At 45.8% G+C, this 13331-nt stretch overlaps 1 protein-coding gene across 12 annotated transcripts in view; it reads right to left on the bottom strand.

Moving 5' to 3' along the window:
- CD96 (CD96 molecule) overlaps nucleotides 1-13331 on the bottom strand; it is a 59506-nt gene that overhangs the window by 40278 nt on the left and 5897 nt on the right. The window contains exons 1-2 of one of the 12 annotated variants that reach the window (XM_068163079.1): nucleotides 9279-9450; nucleotides 8610-8721 (exon numbers count right to left, since the gene is read on the bottom strand). The exons of 9 other annotated variants lie outside the window; for them this stretch is intronic. The gene's annotated coding sequence lies outside the window, so the exon portion shown is untranslated. Of the gene's footprint in view, nucleotides 1-933; nucleotides 1181-8609; nucleotides 8722-9278; nucleotides 9451-13331 lie in introns of those variants that run through there. 2 more of the 12 variants (XM_068163076.1, XM_068163081.1) reach the window with 2 other exon arrangements.

Below are 13331 nucleotides of genomic sequence, written 5' to 3'. Positions count from 1 at the left end.
TTAGTTGATTAGATGGTGTTGGATGATAGATTGGACCCCATGATCTCAAAAGTCTTTTCCAACCTGGTTTATTCTATCCTAGTCTATTCTAGATGAATAAACAGGCTGTGGCAAAAAGTGGGAATTCTAAGTCTTGAAGCAGCACTCATCTACATGATAAAAAATCCGAGCAAAGACTAAATTCAACAGCTGACCCAAACATGTCTCAGATACTCTGAGTTCTGGCACAGCAGAAATCCTCCACTCTCTCTAACCACTCTCTAACCACTCTCCTGTTCAGTTTTGCCCTAATCAGCAGGGAAGAAAACATCAAGATGAGGTTTTTAATTTTGGGGGACGTCTCCCTTAAGGATTATTTTTGAAATAACATTTCTTTAAAGAAAACACTGAAGCCTCACTCGAAACATCCCAACTCTCTCTTGCACACATTTTATCAGGTGTCTTAATCCTATTGCCAGAAACAAGTGCATGTGTCTGCTTGGTTTTCTTTTATGTTACTTTTCCTCTTCTCGAGGAAATGCTGTGTGCTGTATTTACATCTCTGAAGGCACCGTTTTGCAACTCTCTTTTCCTCCTGATGCAATTGAATACAATGATATTTTCCATAAAGGCTTTATAACTTCTGCTGACTAACAAGCTTTGTGGTGAAGGAAGTTACATTTACCCTGCAAGGAAGCAGCAGAAAAGCAATACCAGGCCTTCATTCTAACCTTGAGTGAACCTCTTCTAAATGCTGGCCAGAGCAGTTAGAGTCTCCAGGGCCTGCTCCAGTTTGTGACACTTCTCAGGGAGAGCTTGCAAGGAGCAATAGAGTTTCCTGTACAATGGGAACTCAATAACAAGTCTGTTTCTATCAGAGATGTGCCTGCCTCTAAAAAGCTTATTTCACACTGGCCCAACCTGAGTCACTGAGAGGTGATCACTTCAATTTACCTCTGGGTTGTAGTGAGTATGTTGCAAGTCTCATTTTTGAAGTGTGGCTTTTTACTGCAGCAGGACCTGGCTTCACCAGGTTTTGGTGGCTTCTACCCTCTGGAGGCAAAGCCAACCAATTTGTTGCATTTTGTTCCCTGGCTTCCACTGGAGCTCTTTGAGAGAGGTCTCAGGTCAGGATTTAAACTTGTCAGTTTCCTGCAGTGAAGCTAGAGCTTCCACTGAGCTGTTCCTCCTGCCAAAAGACAAAAGTGGGGATCCATGCCTTTGGTGGCTGGAAGCAGTGCTGAAGCACGCTGCAAGGGCAGGGTGCAGAAAGCCATGGTGCTCTCTGTTTGTTGAGGGGAGGAGAGCCAGTGGTGGGGGCGAGGAGACTTCTCTCTCCATAGCAACTCAACTTTTCAAAAGCCTTTTCTGAGGCACTGAACACAAACACATGCCTGCACAGTGCTGGAGGCAGGATCTCTCCTTTATTGCTTCTTAGGGACTGAAAAAAAAAAGAAGAAGAAGAAGAAGAAAAAATCAGTTCTGTAAGATTTACTCTTCAGCCAGAAAGCCTGGATAATGACTCCATTATCCTGATATTTATCTCTGGAAATGTTCCACTTGTGAATGTGAGGCAAGTGTCTTTATGAGTTATTGCAGCCTGCTATCTCTTGACATCTGACCAAACCTCCTCTCCTTCCAGCAATCCAAAGGAGTGATTTATGGTATTCAAAAGCTGCTCCTGACACGTATGGAGTCATTGGTATTGGCACATGGAGCTATTTCAAATGGACTTTTACTGGTTTTGCTCTTTTAAATGTAGCTGCCTATTGGATTTGTGGTCCCCTATGAGGCAGCTTCAGCTGCTACACTCATGAGTGCACATGGGCTATGCTACTTGCTTATTTATCTTGAAGTTCCTGCCATTGAACAAAGATTTATGGGACACACAGGGACTGGTTGATCTAGTAGGGTATCACACAGCTGCCTGCATGGGCCAGGTCCCTCTCATGGGGTTTCCTGCTGTTGTGTTTTTTCTGGTGTTTGGCTTTAAGAAGCTGACACCAGGGACTCTCCTTCATGCCAGCAGCAAGGCTCTGAGGTCAGGGAAAGCCTATGGGCATCTGAGAGCTGGGTACCAAGAGCAGAAAGTCCCAAGACAAGAAAGCCTCAAGAATAAGGTGCTCTAAAAGCAGCCCTAGCGAGAAGCCACCCCTTGGTCACAGTGCTGATGACAGAGACCTGCAAGGAGAGTGAGATGAGAAAAGGAAAATAAGCCAGGGAGCAGATTTTCCAGGGCATAGATATGGTCTGCTGGCTCGTCTCACAGTGGTGAGGTGTCAGCAGCCCAGCTGAGGAGCTGTAGGTTTGCTCCACCACGTCTGGAGTTTGCTCCATTTGGGTTCAGGCTATGAGGTATTGGAGCTGAGGCTGGCTCAGGCCACTTTTTTACTAGTCTGGAAAACAGTAATTCCCCTGTTCACCTGTCTCACCTATAAATCGAGGGGTGGGCAGCAGAAAGGAGCTAGTTTTGCTTCATGTAAAGCAAACTCTCTATTTAGGATGGTTTTAAAAACCAGAAATTGGAGCTCAGAGGGGCGGGTGGCAATTCCTTCCTTCACATGCTGCAAAGTAACATTCTGTTGGGCAAATATTGCCCTTTGTCAGATGAATTTCTCAATTTCCTTAGCCATATTTAAATCAATTGGATTATTCAAACATTCATTTGAAGCTCCTCATGAATCTTTTGCTAACATTTAATGACTTAAAAATAAGTAGGTGCTGAAGTCTCTTCCCCTTCCCTAGCCTTTATTTGGTTTTCTCTTTTGACTCCTTACCTCTTGCACGCAGCAGCTTCACTGACAAATGTGTACCTGAGCAGCCACCTGTGGTTTTTGGCTCAAGGAAAGCAATACAACACCAACATATTTAGTGCACTGTAAAACCTAGCACAGAAAACTGTAGGACAACCAGTGGGAAATAGACAAGGAACAAATTTGAACACTTAGAGCTTAAAAGAAGATGTCTGGGATTGGGGATTTCTTTTTTTTCCCTAGAAGAAAAGAAGATTTCTTTCTCTTCTCCACCCCTAGAGAACACAGATAAAATGTTTATAGTTGTCATTCACATTTATAGCATATAGAATAGTTAAACTGTCATTCAAGTGTGTAGAGTAGAGTAGAGTAGAATTAACCAGGTTAGAAGAGACCTTCAAGATCATCACATCCAATCTATCATCCAACACCACCTAATCAACTAACCCATGGCACCAAGCACCCTATCAAGTCTCCTTCTAAACACCTCCAATGATAACAACTCCACCACCTCCCCAGGCAGCCCATTCCAATGGCCAATCACTCTCTCTATGTAGAATTTCTTCCTAACACCCAGCCTAAACCTCCCCTGCTGCAGCTTGAGACTGTGTCCTCTTGTTCTGGTGCTGATTGTCTGGGAGAAGAGACCAACCCCCACCTGGATACAACCTCCCTTCAGGTAGTTGTAGAGAGCAGTAAGGTCTTCCCTGATCCTCCTCCTCTCCAGGCTAAGCAACCCCAGCTCCCTCAGCCTCTCCTCACAGGGCTGTGCTGCAAACCCCTCCCCAGCTTTGTTGCCCTTCTCTGAACACCTTCCAGCATCTCAACATCTTTCCTAAACTGAGTGACCCAGAACTGGACACAGGACTCAAGGTGTGGCCTAACCAGTGCAGTGTACAGGGGCAGAATGACCTCCCTGCTCCTGCTGGCCACACTGTTCCTGATGCAGGCCAGGATGCCATTGGCCTTCTTGGCTGCCTGGGCACACTGCAGGCTCATGTTCAGCCTACCATCAACCAGTACCCCCAGGTCCCTCTCTGCATCAAGAATAGTGTGACCAGCAGGAGCAGGCTGTCTCTCATATCATGGGGTTTGCTTATGAGTTACGAGACCCTACCTAAAACAAGAATCTGGCTTGTGCACCCTATTTATCTTCACATTTAAAAGGAATTGATGAACTCACTAAAGACCTTTACTGGCATCATAGCCAAAAGTATGAGATTTCCTCCCCTTCCTTACAACAATGCTGGTTGAATGTGCTGTCCATATGCAAGATGGTCACAGTCTAGTTGTACTTCACCAAAGGTGCTGACAGTCACAAGGAACTAAGTCTTTGCATGATTCATCACTTTGGAGACTAACTGTGCAGTAGCTGACTGGGGTAGCTTGCTTGCTGCCCAGCAGAACACCACCAATGCTTTTGTGAAAGAAATCTCCACAGCTTTTTCCTTGCCACTGGGAACTTGCACTCCAGAGCTGGTGACCTGTGCAAAACCATTTGTGGCCTGCTGAGATAAAACTCTCAGTGACCAGTTTGAACAGGCATGGCAGTGACTGGCTAATTGAAACCAAGTTTCACATACGCTGGCCAGAGATATTTGTTTCATGTTATCAAAGCAAGCCTTGAACAGGTTGGGAGGTCATCTGGGAGAACACTATGATGGTGAAGTTTCACAGCTTGCCTTCAGGCTTTTTTTTGTGCACTTCCATCACTAGATGCAGGTGAAGAACCATGAAGAGAGAAGTGTGTCCAGATACAGAATCATAGAATTGTTTCTGTTGGGAATGACCTCTGAGGCCATCAAGTCCAATCACTGACCTAAGATCACCATGGCCATCAAACCACATCCCAGAGTGTCATGTCCACATGTTTCTTGAACATCTGCAGGGATGGTGACTCTGCTATCTCCCTGGGTAACCTATGGTACAAGATTAGGGAGCAACAAGTTCCTGTAGCAAGCTGAGCACACATAGGCTGATAAGAAGGCTGCATGGCACCTAACTGCCTGATAAACCAGGGAGAAGACTGATTTTTGTTGAGCTACATCTGTGATTCCACTAAGGAACATTTTGATTCTCTCATCCCAACACAGTAGCTGAGTGCTGGATTTGGCCCAACAAATATCATATGACAGCTTCTTCTAACTGAAGCACAGCATCTCTTGGCTTCTGAGTGTGAAAAGGAGACCTCCACCATAAGAACTGTTTCCAATGAATAATTCAGCAAGCTGTAGTCGTGAAACCTGAACAAGCAGTGCAAGGAAGACAAAGCATTTTTGCTGTCCATCATCATGCATGTTCATGGCACAGGGATTTTTTTCAATCATTGAGCAGGGTAGAGTTGCCTTTGTTTGTAGAAAATGCCAGTGTGAATTGTGTGGCTTTTGCACATCCATTTCTGTTTGCCAGAGGCTGCCTAGCACCAGATTGGCTTCTCACTCCTCTGCCACGTGGAGCTGCAGATCAAAAGTACTGAATGATTGCTAAGGTGTTATGTGGCACCTTTAGTTAGATGCTTCAACTGTTGAGGCATTTCCAGGAATCTCTCCCAATATTTCCTCAGCAGAAGAAGCTGCATTGATTTTGGTTTCAGTCACTGACCCAAGCGTTGTAAAGGACTGCTCGTGTTACAGACCCGAAGCGTCGTGAGTAAGGAGGAACGGAGAGTGAAGAAGGGCAGTGTTAAGTTTCTAAGCTAATATCCTCAAAAAAAATGCTGCTTTTATTTAATTCATGTTGAAATTCAAGGCACAGCTCCAGGAGCAGCTATGTTTTCTGGTTTACAGAAAATGCATGAGAGCTGTGCTTTGAGCAGGCAGCGGTGCTGTGCATATGAAACCACCGAGCTTCACTTATCGATGTAAATGACTTATTTTAGCCAGTGATGGCAGAAATGGAGGAGTTCCTGGTGTGTGAGCTCAGAGGCAAGCAGCCACCATTTCCTGGGGCATCAGCTAGAATGGAAATACACCTTGTAAATTACTGTGATGTGTATTGGCTGGCAAGAGCTATTGCATTTACTTTGTGAGAAACAAGGAGGAAACTGAAGTTTTGTTCTGTAATTACAACTGAGGTGTGCTCAAGAGTGTGCCTGTGTGCACATCCAATCCATTTGAGTCCTTAATGCCTTGAGTTCCAGATTTTCAGCAGATCCTTGGTTAGTCTCTGCACAGAAGCAGTAGTGGACTGATAAGACAAAAGATGGATGTGAGGCATAGTGCTGACCAAATGACTTGTCACTTGTCACTGTCATAGCAAAATGTGTGACTAACTTTCCCAGGAGACAGTCAGGAGGGAGTTTGGGAAATGAACTTGGGTAGATCCCTGATATGCATAGAACAATATCTCTGCTTCAGTATGCCAGTGAGCATCCCATGGGGATATTTGCCTGTCCAAGGAATTCCCCAGACAGTTACTGCTGCAGAATTGGCCAAGTTCTGTATAGGAGAAACACTGGGAAACAGCAGAAATTCATCCTGCAGATGCAGAAACAGTCACCAGCTCCTGAACTGCTGGGTGCTTTGAACAGCAGCTTAAGATAATCACAATGGATACAATGATGATACAGAAGGGCCATGCAATGGAGATTCCTGCCATCCAGACTGCCAATGGCCATCCTGCTCAAGAGAGCTGAGTTTCACACACTCCTTGTCCTTAAACAGACATGCCAACACGGCAAGGAGCGTTTCAGGGGGTTTTGTTTGTTTTGTTGTTGTTCCCCACCCCTGTGTTGCTTTGTTTGCTCTTTTCAGCACTCTCTCTGTGCCTCCAAGAACTGAGTAAATAGGACTGTAGATACCACACTCATGAGGAACTCCTGTGGATAGTCTCTCCTCTGGTTCAGGCCACGATTGTGCATATGCTACAAATCTTATGCTAAACAGAGTATTCCATCAGCCTGACAAGCTGAACTGGTCATGAAAGCAGCACCACAGTCTTATAACACTTCAAAACTGAGAAATGTGGAGTGGCAGGTTTGTTGAAGCCGAGCTTCACAGAAGGGTACTCTATTTCATATCCTTCATATCATCAACATCGACTTCTGATAAATCACAACAGCAAGCCACTATCAGCAGCAAGGTAATGGCAAACATGACAAATAGAAACTTCCCCGTAATGACAAGCTCTCCTATTGTTTTAAGCTTATAAATAATGTCTCCATAGCCTAAAATCAATCACTCTGGCACCAAATCAGCTGCAAAATGTTAGGTACCAGATCTTCATAGTCAGCTTCTTGTCTAGAAGCCCAGAGAGCAGCTCCTTCCAAACACAAGCCACACTCTCCTTAATTGCTTACTAACAGACACAGAACAGGAAGATCCCTGTGGACCTGAATGCTGTTGCCTTTCTTAACCCTAAAATCAACTTTAGGGTTCCTGAAGCGATTTTGTTCCCATGGAGGCAAAGTTAACAACTATCAATGTTACACCACCCCTCAGTCACACCTGAGAGACAACTCATTGATTGTGGTGGAGCACAACTGAGCAAGAGAAATTGTAAAACACAAATGCAAGGAAGTGATTCAGCAATTACAGCCAATTAGTTCAATAATTTTGCCTGAAAAATGATTTCTCAAGTACAGAACTATTTGTCCACATGCAGCTTTAGCTTTTTTGAGTTACTTGATGTTCCCTGAGTACTCCCTGCTGTTAAATAGTTGGGAAAAGCCAATGGAGGAATGGAATGGAATGGAATGGAATGGAATGGAATGGAATGGAATGGAATGGAATGGAATGGAATGGAATGGAATTAACCAGGTTGGAAGAGACCTTCAAGATCATGGAGTCCAACCTATCACCCAACACCATCTAATCAACTAAACCATGGCACCAAGCACCCCATCCAGTCTCTTCCTAAACACCTCCAGTGATGGTGACTCCACCACCTCCCTGAGCAGCACATCCCAATGGCCAATCTCGCTTTCTATGATGAAATTATTCCTAACCTCCAGCCTGAACCTCCCCTGACACATCTTGAAACTGTGTCCTCTTGTTCTGGTGCTGGTTGTCTGGGAGAAGAGACCAACCCCCACCTGGCTACAACCTCCCTTCAGGTAGTTGTAGATGGCAATAAGGTCTCCCCTGAGCCTCCTTCAGAAGAAATGAGCAGATGTTGTTACAAAGATTCTATTAGAGCACTACAGAAGGAGATGCAACACAACTGCACATTCATCATCATATACCTTCTCTATGTGTTGTAATCACTGTATTTGTTCCTCAGCCTTGCACCCTCTATCTCTGGCATAAACATTAGAACTGTTTCTACTTGCCCTAAGATCCTTCTCTAACCACACCCAGCACTGCTTTCCTGAGACAAGCAGAGTATGAGCTCAGACCAGCAGCCCTGGAGAGCTAACCCCAAAATCCAGCAAAGAGACCTAAACCAGTAAGGCAACTAGGAGTTATCACTGGGCTGCCTGCACAGCCACCCCTTCACCCTTGCTCAGCTTCTGCATGGAAAAGACAAGAGGCAGTGGGTACAAGTTACTGCTGGGGAGATTCTCATTGTAATACAGAAGAAAATGTGTCACCATGAGAACAGCTAGACATTGGAATCATCTCCCAAAGGAGGCAGTGGATTCCCCTACATTGGACACCTTTAAGACTCAGCTTGACAGGGTGCTGGGCCATCTCATTTCAACTATGTTATCACCTAGAAAGGTTGGACCAGATGATCCTTGTGGTGCCTTCCAACCTGGCATTCTGTGATTCTGTCCCACTCTGGTGTGGTGGCTCTGATGCCCACACTGACTCTTCCCCTCTGTGAGTGCCTCCTGGAGATTTTTGCCATCAATAGAAATCTTTGGCAGGCTGGAAACCAACAAGCACTTGTTGGCCTCGTGTCTCTTGGAGAAATGCATCTGAATATGTGCCATACCTGTCACTGTAACACCAACATATGGGGAAGGACTGCCACCAGTTAGCCACCTCTGCTGGAGTCAGTTTCTCTCAGGGTGTGAGCCTCACCAGACTCCGTTTCCAGCTCTCTGCTTGTGGAAGGTACAAAAGGACCAAAGGGATTAGAGAAGGGACTCGTAATGACTGTGAGGCTGTGAGCAATCACTGTGTCCTACCCCTGACCTTTCTGATAACACAGCACTTCATAACTCAGAGGTATTTATGACATCCCCATTACCTAAGTCCATTTTCCCTCTCCTCATCTGCATAAGTCAGAGTGACTGTTACACATCTGTCCTCTCCGCAGCCATTACGACAGGACCTCTGCGAACGTTCAGTCGGGAGGCTAACAAATAACCAGCTCAGCCATCAGGAAGCTCAGCTGCATATCATGATCTCGTATGTCATCCTTCAGAAAAGAGTTTGCCCTGCCACAAGCAAGCCCAGGCAGATGATATTCCTGAATAAATAGATAAATAAATACCCTAGTTTTCTGTGGAGCTACCAAAAGGAACGTGGAGCTACTCAGCAGACTCCGAGTACCCCAAGCTCTGTTCTCAGCTCCCACAGGCTTTGTAAACCTGGGCAGCCAGCTCCACCTTCCCACCCTTCAGCTCAACATCTGAGTCCCTCTTTCCCCTTTATTTACCTTCAGGATAGGATCCCTGGAGGCGTTCAAGAGGAGATCGGACGTGGCACTTGGTGCCATGGTCTAGTCATGGGGTCTGCGGTGTCAGGTTGGACTCGATGATCCTCGAGGTCCTTTCCAACCTAAGTGATACTGTGATACTTCCAGCTTACCTACTCAGCCTGGCACAGATAAAGCGATTCATCAGACTAATGGGTGAGGGTGAGAAAATAAGTGGAGCTACTGCACAGGCAGCAAATGTTAACAGAGAGGATGGTTTTGGTCAACATCAGTCCTTTTTTTCAGCTCTGGAACTAGCTAGTTTTCACATGCAGGTAGGTTCACCTGGGAATGGGGACATACATTCGTAGATTCGTAGAATGTTTTGGGTTGGCAGGGACCTTGAAGATCATCTAGTTCCAACCCCCCTTCCCCTAGACCAGATTGCTCAAGGCTTCATCCAACCTGGCCTTGAACACCTCCAGGAAATACAGAGGCACTCCAGGCTGCTAACTTGGAAGGCCAGGAAGTGTCCAGACTTGGCTTTGGTTGTTTTTCATCGTAGTTATCCTTTGGGGAATGTGTGTGACACCAGTCACACCGTGCTTCTGGGAGCTGCTCTCTTCTCTCTCTGCTCTTTCATAAAGATCCTCAGTGTCCTTACCATCCAGCTTCACTTGCCTTTGCTGCTGCCTGAATCTTCACTGGTGCAGAGATTTAAGGACATCATGGCTCAACTAAGACATCGTCTTTCCTGCAGGAGTCCATTAAAAATCTCATTCATTTTACTGGGTGCTTATCATGTTCTCATGATATACTTCTCATTATTGTAAGCTGGGATTTCATTTCCAGGCTAGTGACTCTCAGCCCTGTCTTTGTGATGGAAAGCCCATAAACTGCTCTAAGTTTCCCAGGTGTCTGTAGGGCAAATAAAGGCTGAATCAGTCCAGGGTTTCATTCTCAAGTACATCCTGGAGAGGCTTAAGATGGGTGTCATCTGCTCTCAGTCTATGATCACTGCCTACATATTTTGATGTCTCAAAAGCATTGCTTGAAGCCTGAGCACAGGTCATGCCTACAGGGAAAAAGCTCATTCTGAGCTGATTTTCAATTAGCTTTTTTAATTAGGCAGCCTGTGAAAGATAAGGCTATCTTTCAGAATATTTTCTCAACCAAGTCCATTGGCAGCTTCCACAAAATCAGACTTTTCCTTTGGACACAATGAGGGCAACAGTCATCTGGCACAGCAGCTCCCTGTAAGTGACCTCTCCTCTCTCATCAGCATCTTCCCAGTATGGCTGCCAAGGAGCACTGGCATGAAAGTTGCTTCAACAGCTAGCACAGCAACGTTACTTGCAAGAGATATGAGAATGCTAAAGGAAGAAAGATTAATTTCAAGGTTATGGCAGCGAGGTGCAAAACTTTTCTAAGAGCAGAGCTCTCATTCTATTTTCAGTTTCATACGTGGGTGTAATTTGCTCATGTTATAAACGGCCCAGGAAGTCACTCCTCCGGAGCCTTGACATCCATGGGTCATAACAACTGCAACTCACTGGATTTATGTTCCCTTCATAAAAAGCTCCCTTGGGACTCTCTGCCTCCTAGTAAACTCTGTGTTATTTCTGATTCCTGAGTTTTCTCTAACTCACTGTTTATCACCCTGCGCCTTTTGAAGCGGTTGTGCTCGAAATGATCTCTCCGGGCAGGCAAGGGCAAAGCATGCTCGTAAGCAGCAGGGATGAGCTACTGAAGGAAACTCACTTGGGAAAGGCTGTGTGATGAGGGCCAGCAGCTAAACTAACCCCATGCAGTGCTACAGGCTGGGGTCAGAGTGGCTGGAGAGCAGCCAGGCAGAAAGGGACCTGGGGGCACTGGTCAACAGCAGCTGAACTTGAGCCAGCAGTGTGCCCAGGCGGCCAAGGCGGCCAATGGCATCCTGGCCTACATTAGGAGCAGTGTGGCCAGCAGGAGCAGGGAAGTCATTGTGCCCTTTACTCAGCACTGGTCAGGCCACACCTTGAGTCTGGTGTCCAGTTCTGGGCTCCTCAGTTTAGGAAAGATGTTGACTTGCTGGAAGGTGTCCAGGGAAGGGCAACAAAGCTGGGGAGGGGTCTGGAGCACAGCCCTGTGAGGAGAGGCTGAGAGAGCTGGGGTTGCTTAGCCTGGAGAAGAGGAGGCTCAGGGGTGACCTTGTTGCTGTCTACAATTACCTGAAGGGAGGTTGTAGCCAGGTGGGGGTTGGTCTCTTCTCCCAGGCAAGCAGCACCAGAACAAGAGGACACAGTCTCAAGCTGCATCAGGGGAGGTTTAGGCTGGAGGTGAGGAGAAAGTTCCTCCCAGAAAGAGAGATTGGCCATTGGAATGTGCTGCCCAGGGAGGTGGTGGAGTCACTGTCCCTGGAGGTGTTTAAAAAGGGGTTGTATGTGGCACTTGAAGCCATGGTTTAGTTAGTCATGAGCTGTTGGTTGATAGGTTGGACTTAATGATCTCTGAGATCTTTTCCAACTTTATTGATTCTATGATTCTAAGGCTAGAAACCCAAGTGCTGGGTAGTGGGATTTACATTGCAGAGAACTCAGTGCCAGCCAATAAGGTTTGGAGGCAAAATCAAGTTGGAATGTTGAAGCCTCTAATTTTGAGCTGAACTTGCTGTTAAGCATTATAAGGAAGAAGTATTCCTTCTTCACTAACACATCAAGTATTCCTTCTTCACTAACACTTTCTCACTGGGCTTGTTGTGCTTTACAGATCTGGTTTAAGACAGGTCAGGAGTGTAAAGAGCTTGCATTGTTTCTAGTGAAGCCATGAGCACTTCATTATTAACAAGGCAGCAAAGATCCTGATTGTTGGGCTTTAATCTACAGGGTGAAAAATGGAATAGTGTGTTTTGACAAAGAGGAGAATAATCAAGATAATTGAGCAGAAAAGTAAGCAACTGGATCAGCAGCTTCTCATTTGAGAAATACGAAAGCTGCCAACTCCCCAGGTCTTGCACAGGTTAGGTTTCAGAGCATGTTCTACTCCAATACTGTATTAAGCCCAGTGATTTCTTTTCATGCATGCCTTGCTGCCTTTGCTTGAAGAATAGGGGGCACAGAAAAGGCTTCCTTCTCTGCAGGCAGAGCTCATCACACACCTCTGAGCTGATATTCTATTTAAACTCTGGAGATTACCTAGCCCAAGTTCTTTTCCTACAAGTCCTCCTATAAGTTTGTCATGTTTTCCAAGGCATTTTGTTTTGGCATGCTTCTAGGAGAGTTCACATCAGTCACAAGGACAGGCTTATAAGAGGTGTGATATTAATTTTCCTCTGTCTCTGCATGCTTGAAGAAGAAGAAAAAAAACAACAGAGAGAAGCTACATGAATTATCAGCCTCACCACTTGCTGTGGATTCTGGTAATGAACAGCAAAACAGTTTCAGAGCCATCCTGCCCATACAATGCATCTCAGAATCAAGATGAGACAGAAAGGGAGAACAGCACAGCCCAAACAGAGAGGTGCTCAGCCACTTCAGAAAGGCAGGTTTCAGCTTACAGAACAACTAGTGCCTGGGCCTTTGGTGACAGCTGAGGGACCTATAGCACCTCCAACAAAAGCAAGGAGCAAATGCATCCAGCAAGTAGAAAACAATCCTGCTCTGTTAGTGCATTTGGGGCAAGTCCAGCCCTTACAACTCGGTGTCAAGCTGCAGCAGAGGCTGTGTGCCCTCACCCCTACAGAGAAGAAATACAAAGCTCCTATATTTTCTCTTCCTTTCAGGATCAGGAAAAATCATCAGGCCTTGGACAGACCTCAGCAGATCAGCTCATAAATGTCTGCTTTCTTTTCAGCACAGTAGCTGAAGGAAGCAACACAAGTTTGTGAGACCTTGAAAGAGGTTGCCCAGGGAGGTGGTGGATGCACCCTCCCTGGAGGTGTTCAAGGCCAGTTTGGATAAGGGCTCAAGCAACCTGGTCTAGTTGGAGGTGTCCCTGCCCATGATTCTATGTTAGGGTAGGGAGGGACACAGGGGACCCAGAAGAAAAAGACAAAACAAGTTACACTAGCTACAAATGTGAGGCTCCAAAACCAAA

The sequence above is a fragment of the Melanerpes formicivorus genome, unplaced genomic scaffold, assembly GCF_026170545.1.
Source record: "Melanerpes formicivorus ecotype bairdi unplaced genomic scaffold, bMelFor1.0.p_v2 SCAF_70, whole genome shotgun sequence".
NCBI classification, from domain to species: Eukaryota; Metazoa; Chordata; class Aves; order Piciformes; family Picidae; genus Melanerpes; species Melanerpes formicivorus.
The sequence above is the reverse complement of the archived record's forward strand: the minus strand, read 5'-3'. Positions and strand labels throughout refer to the sequence as shown.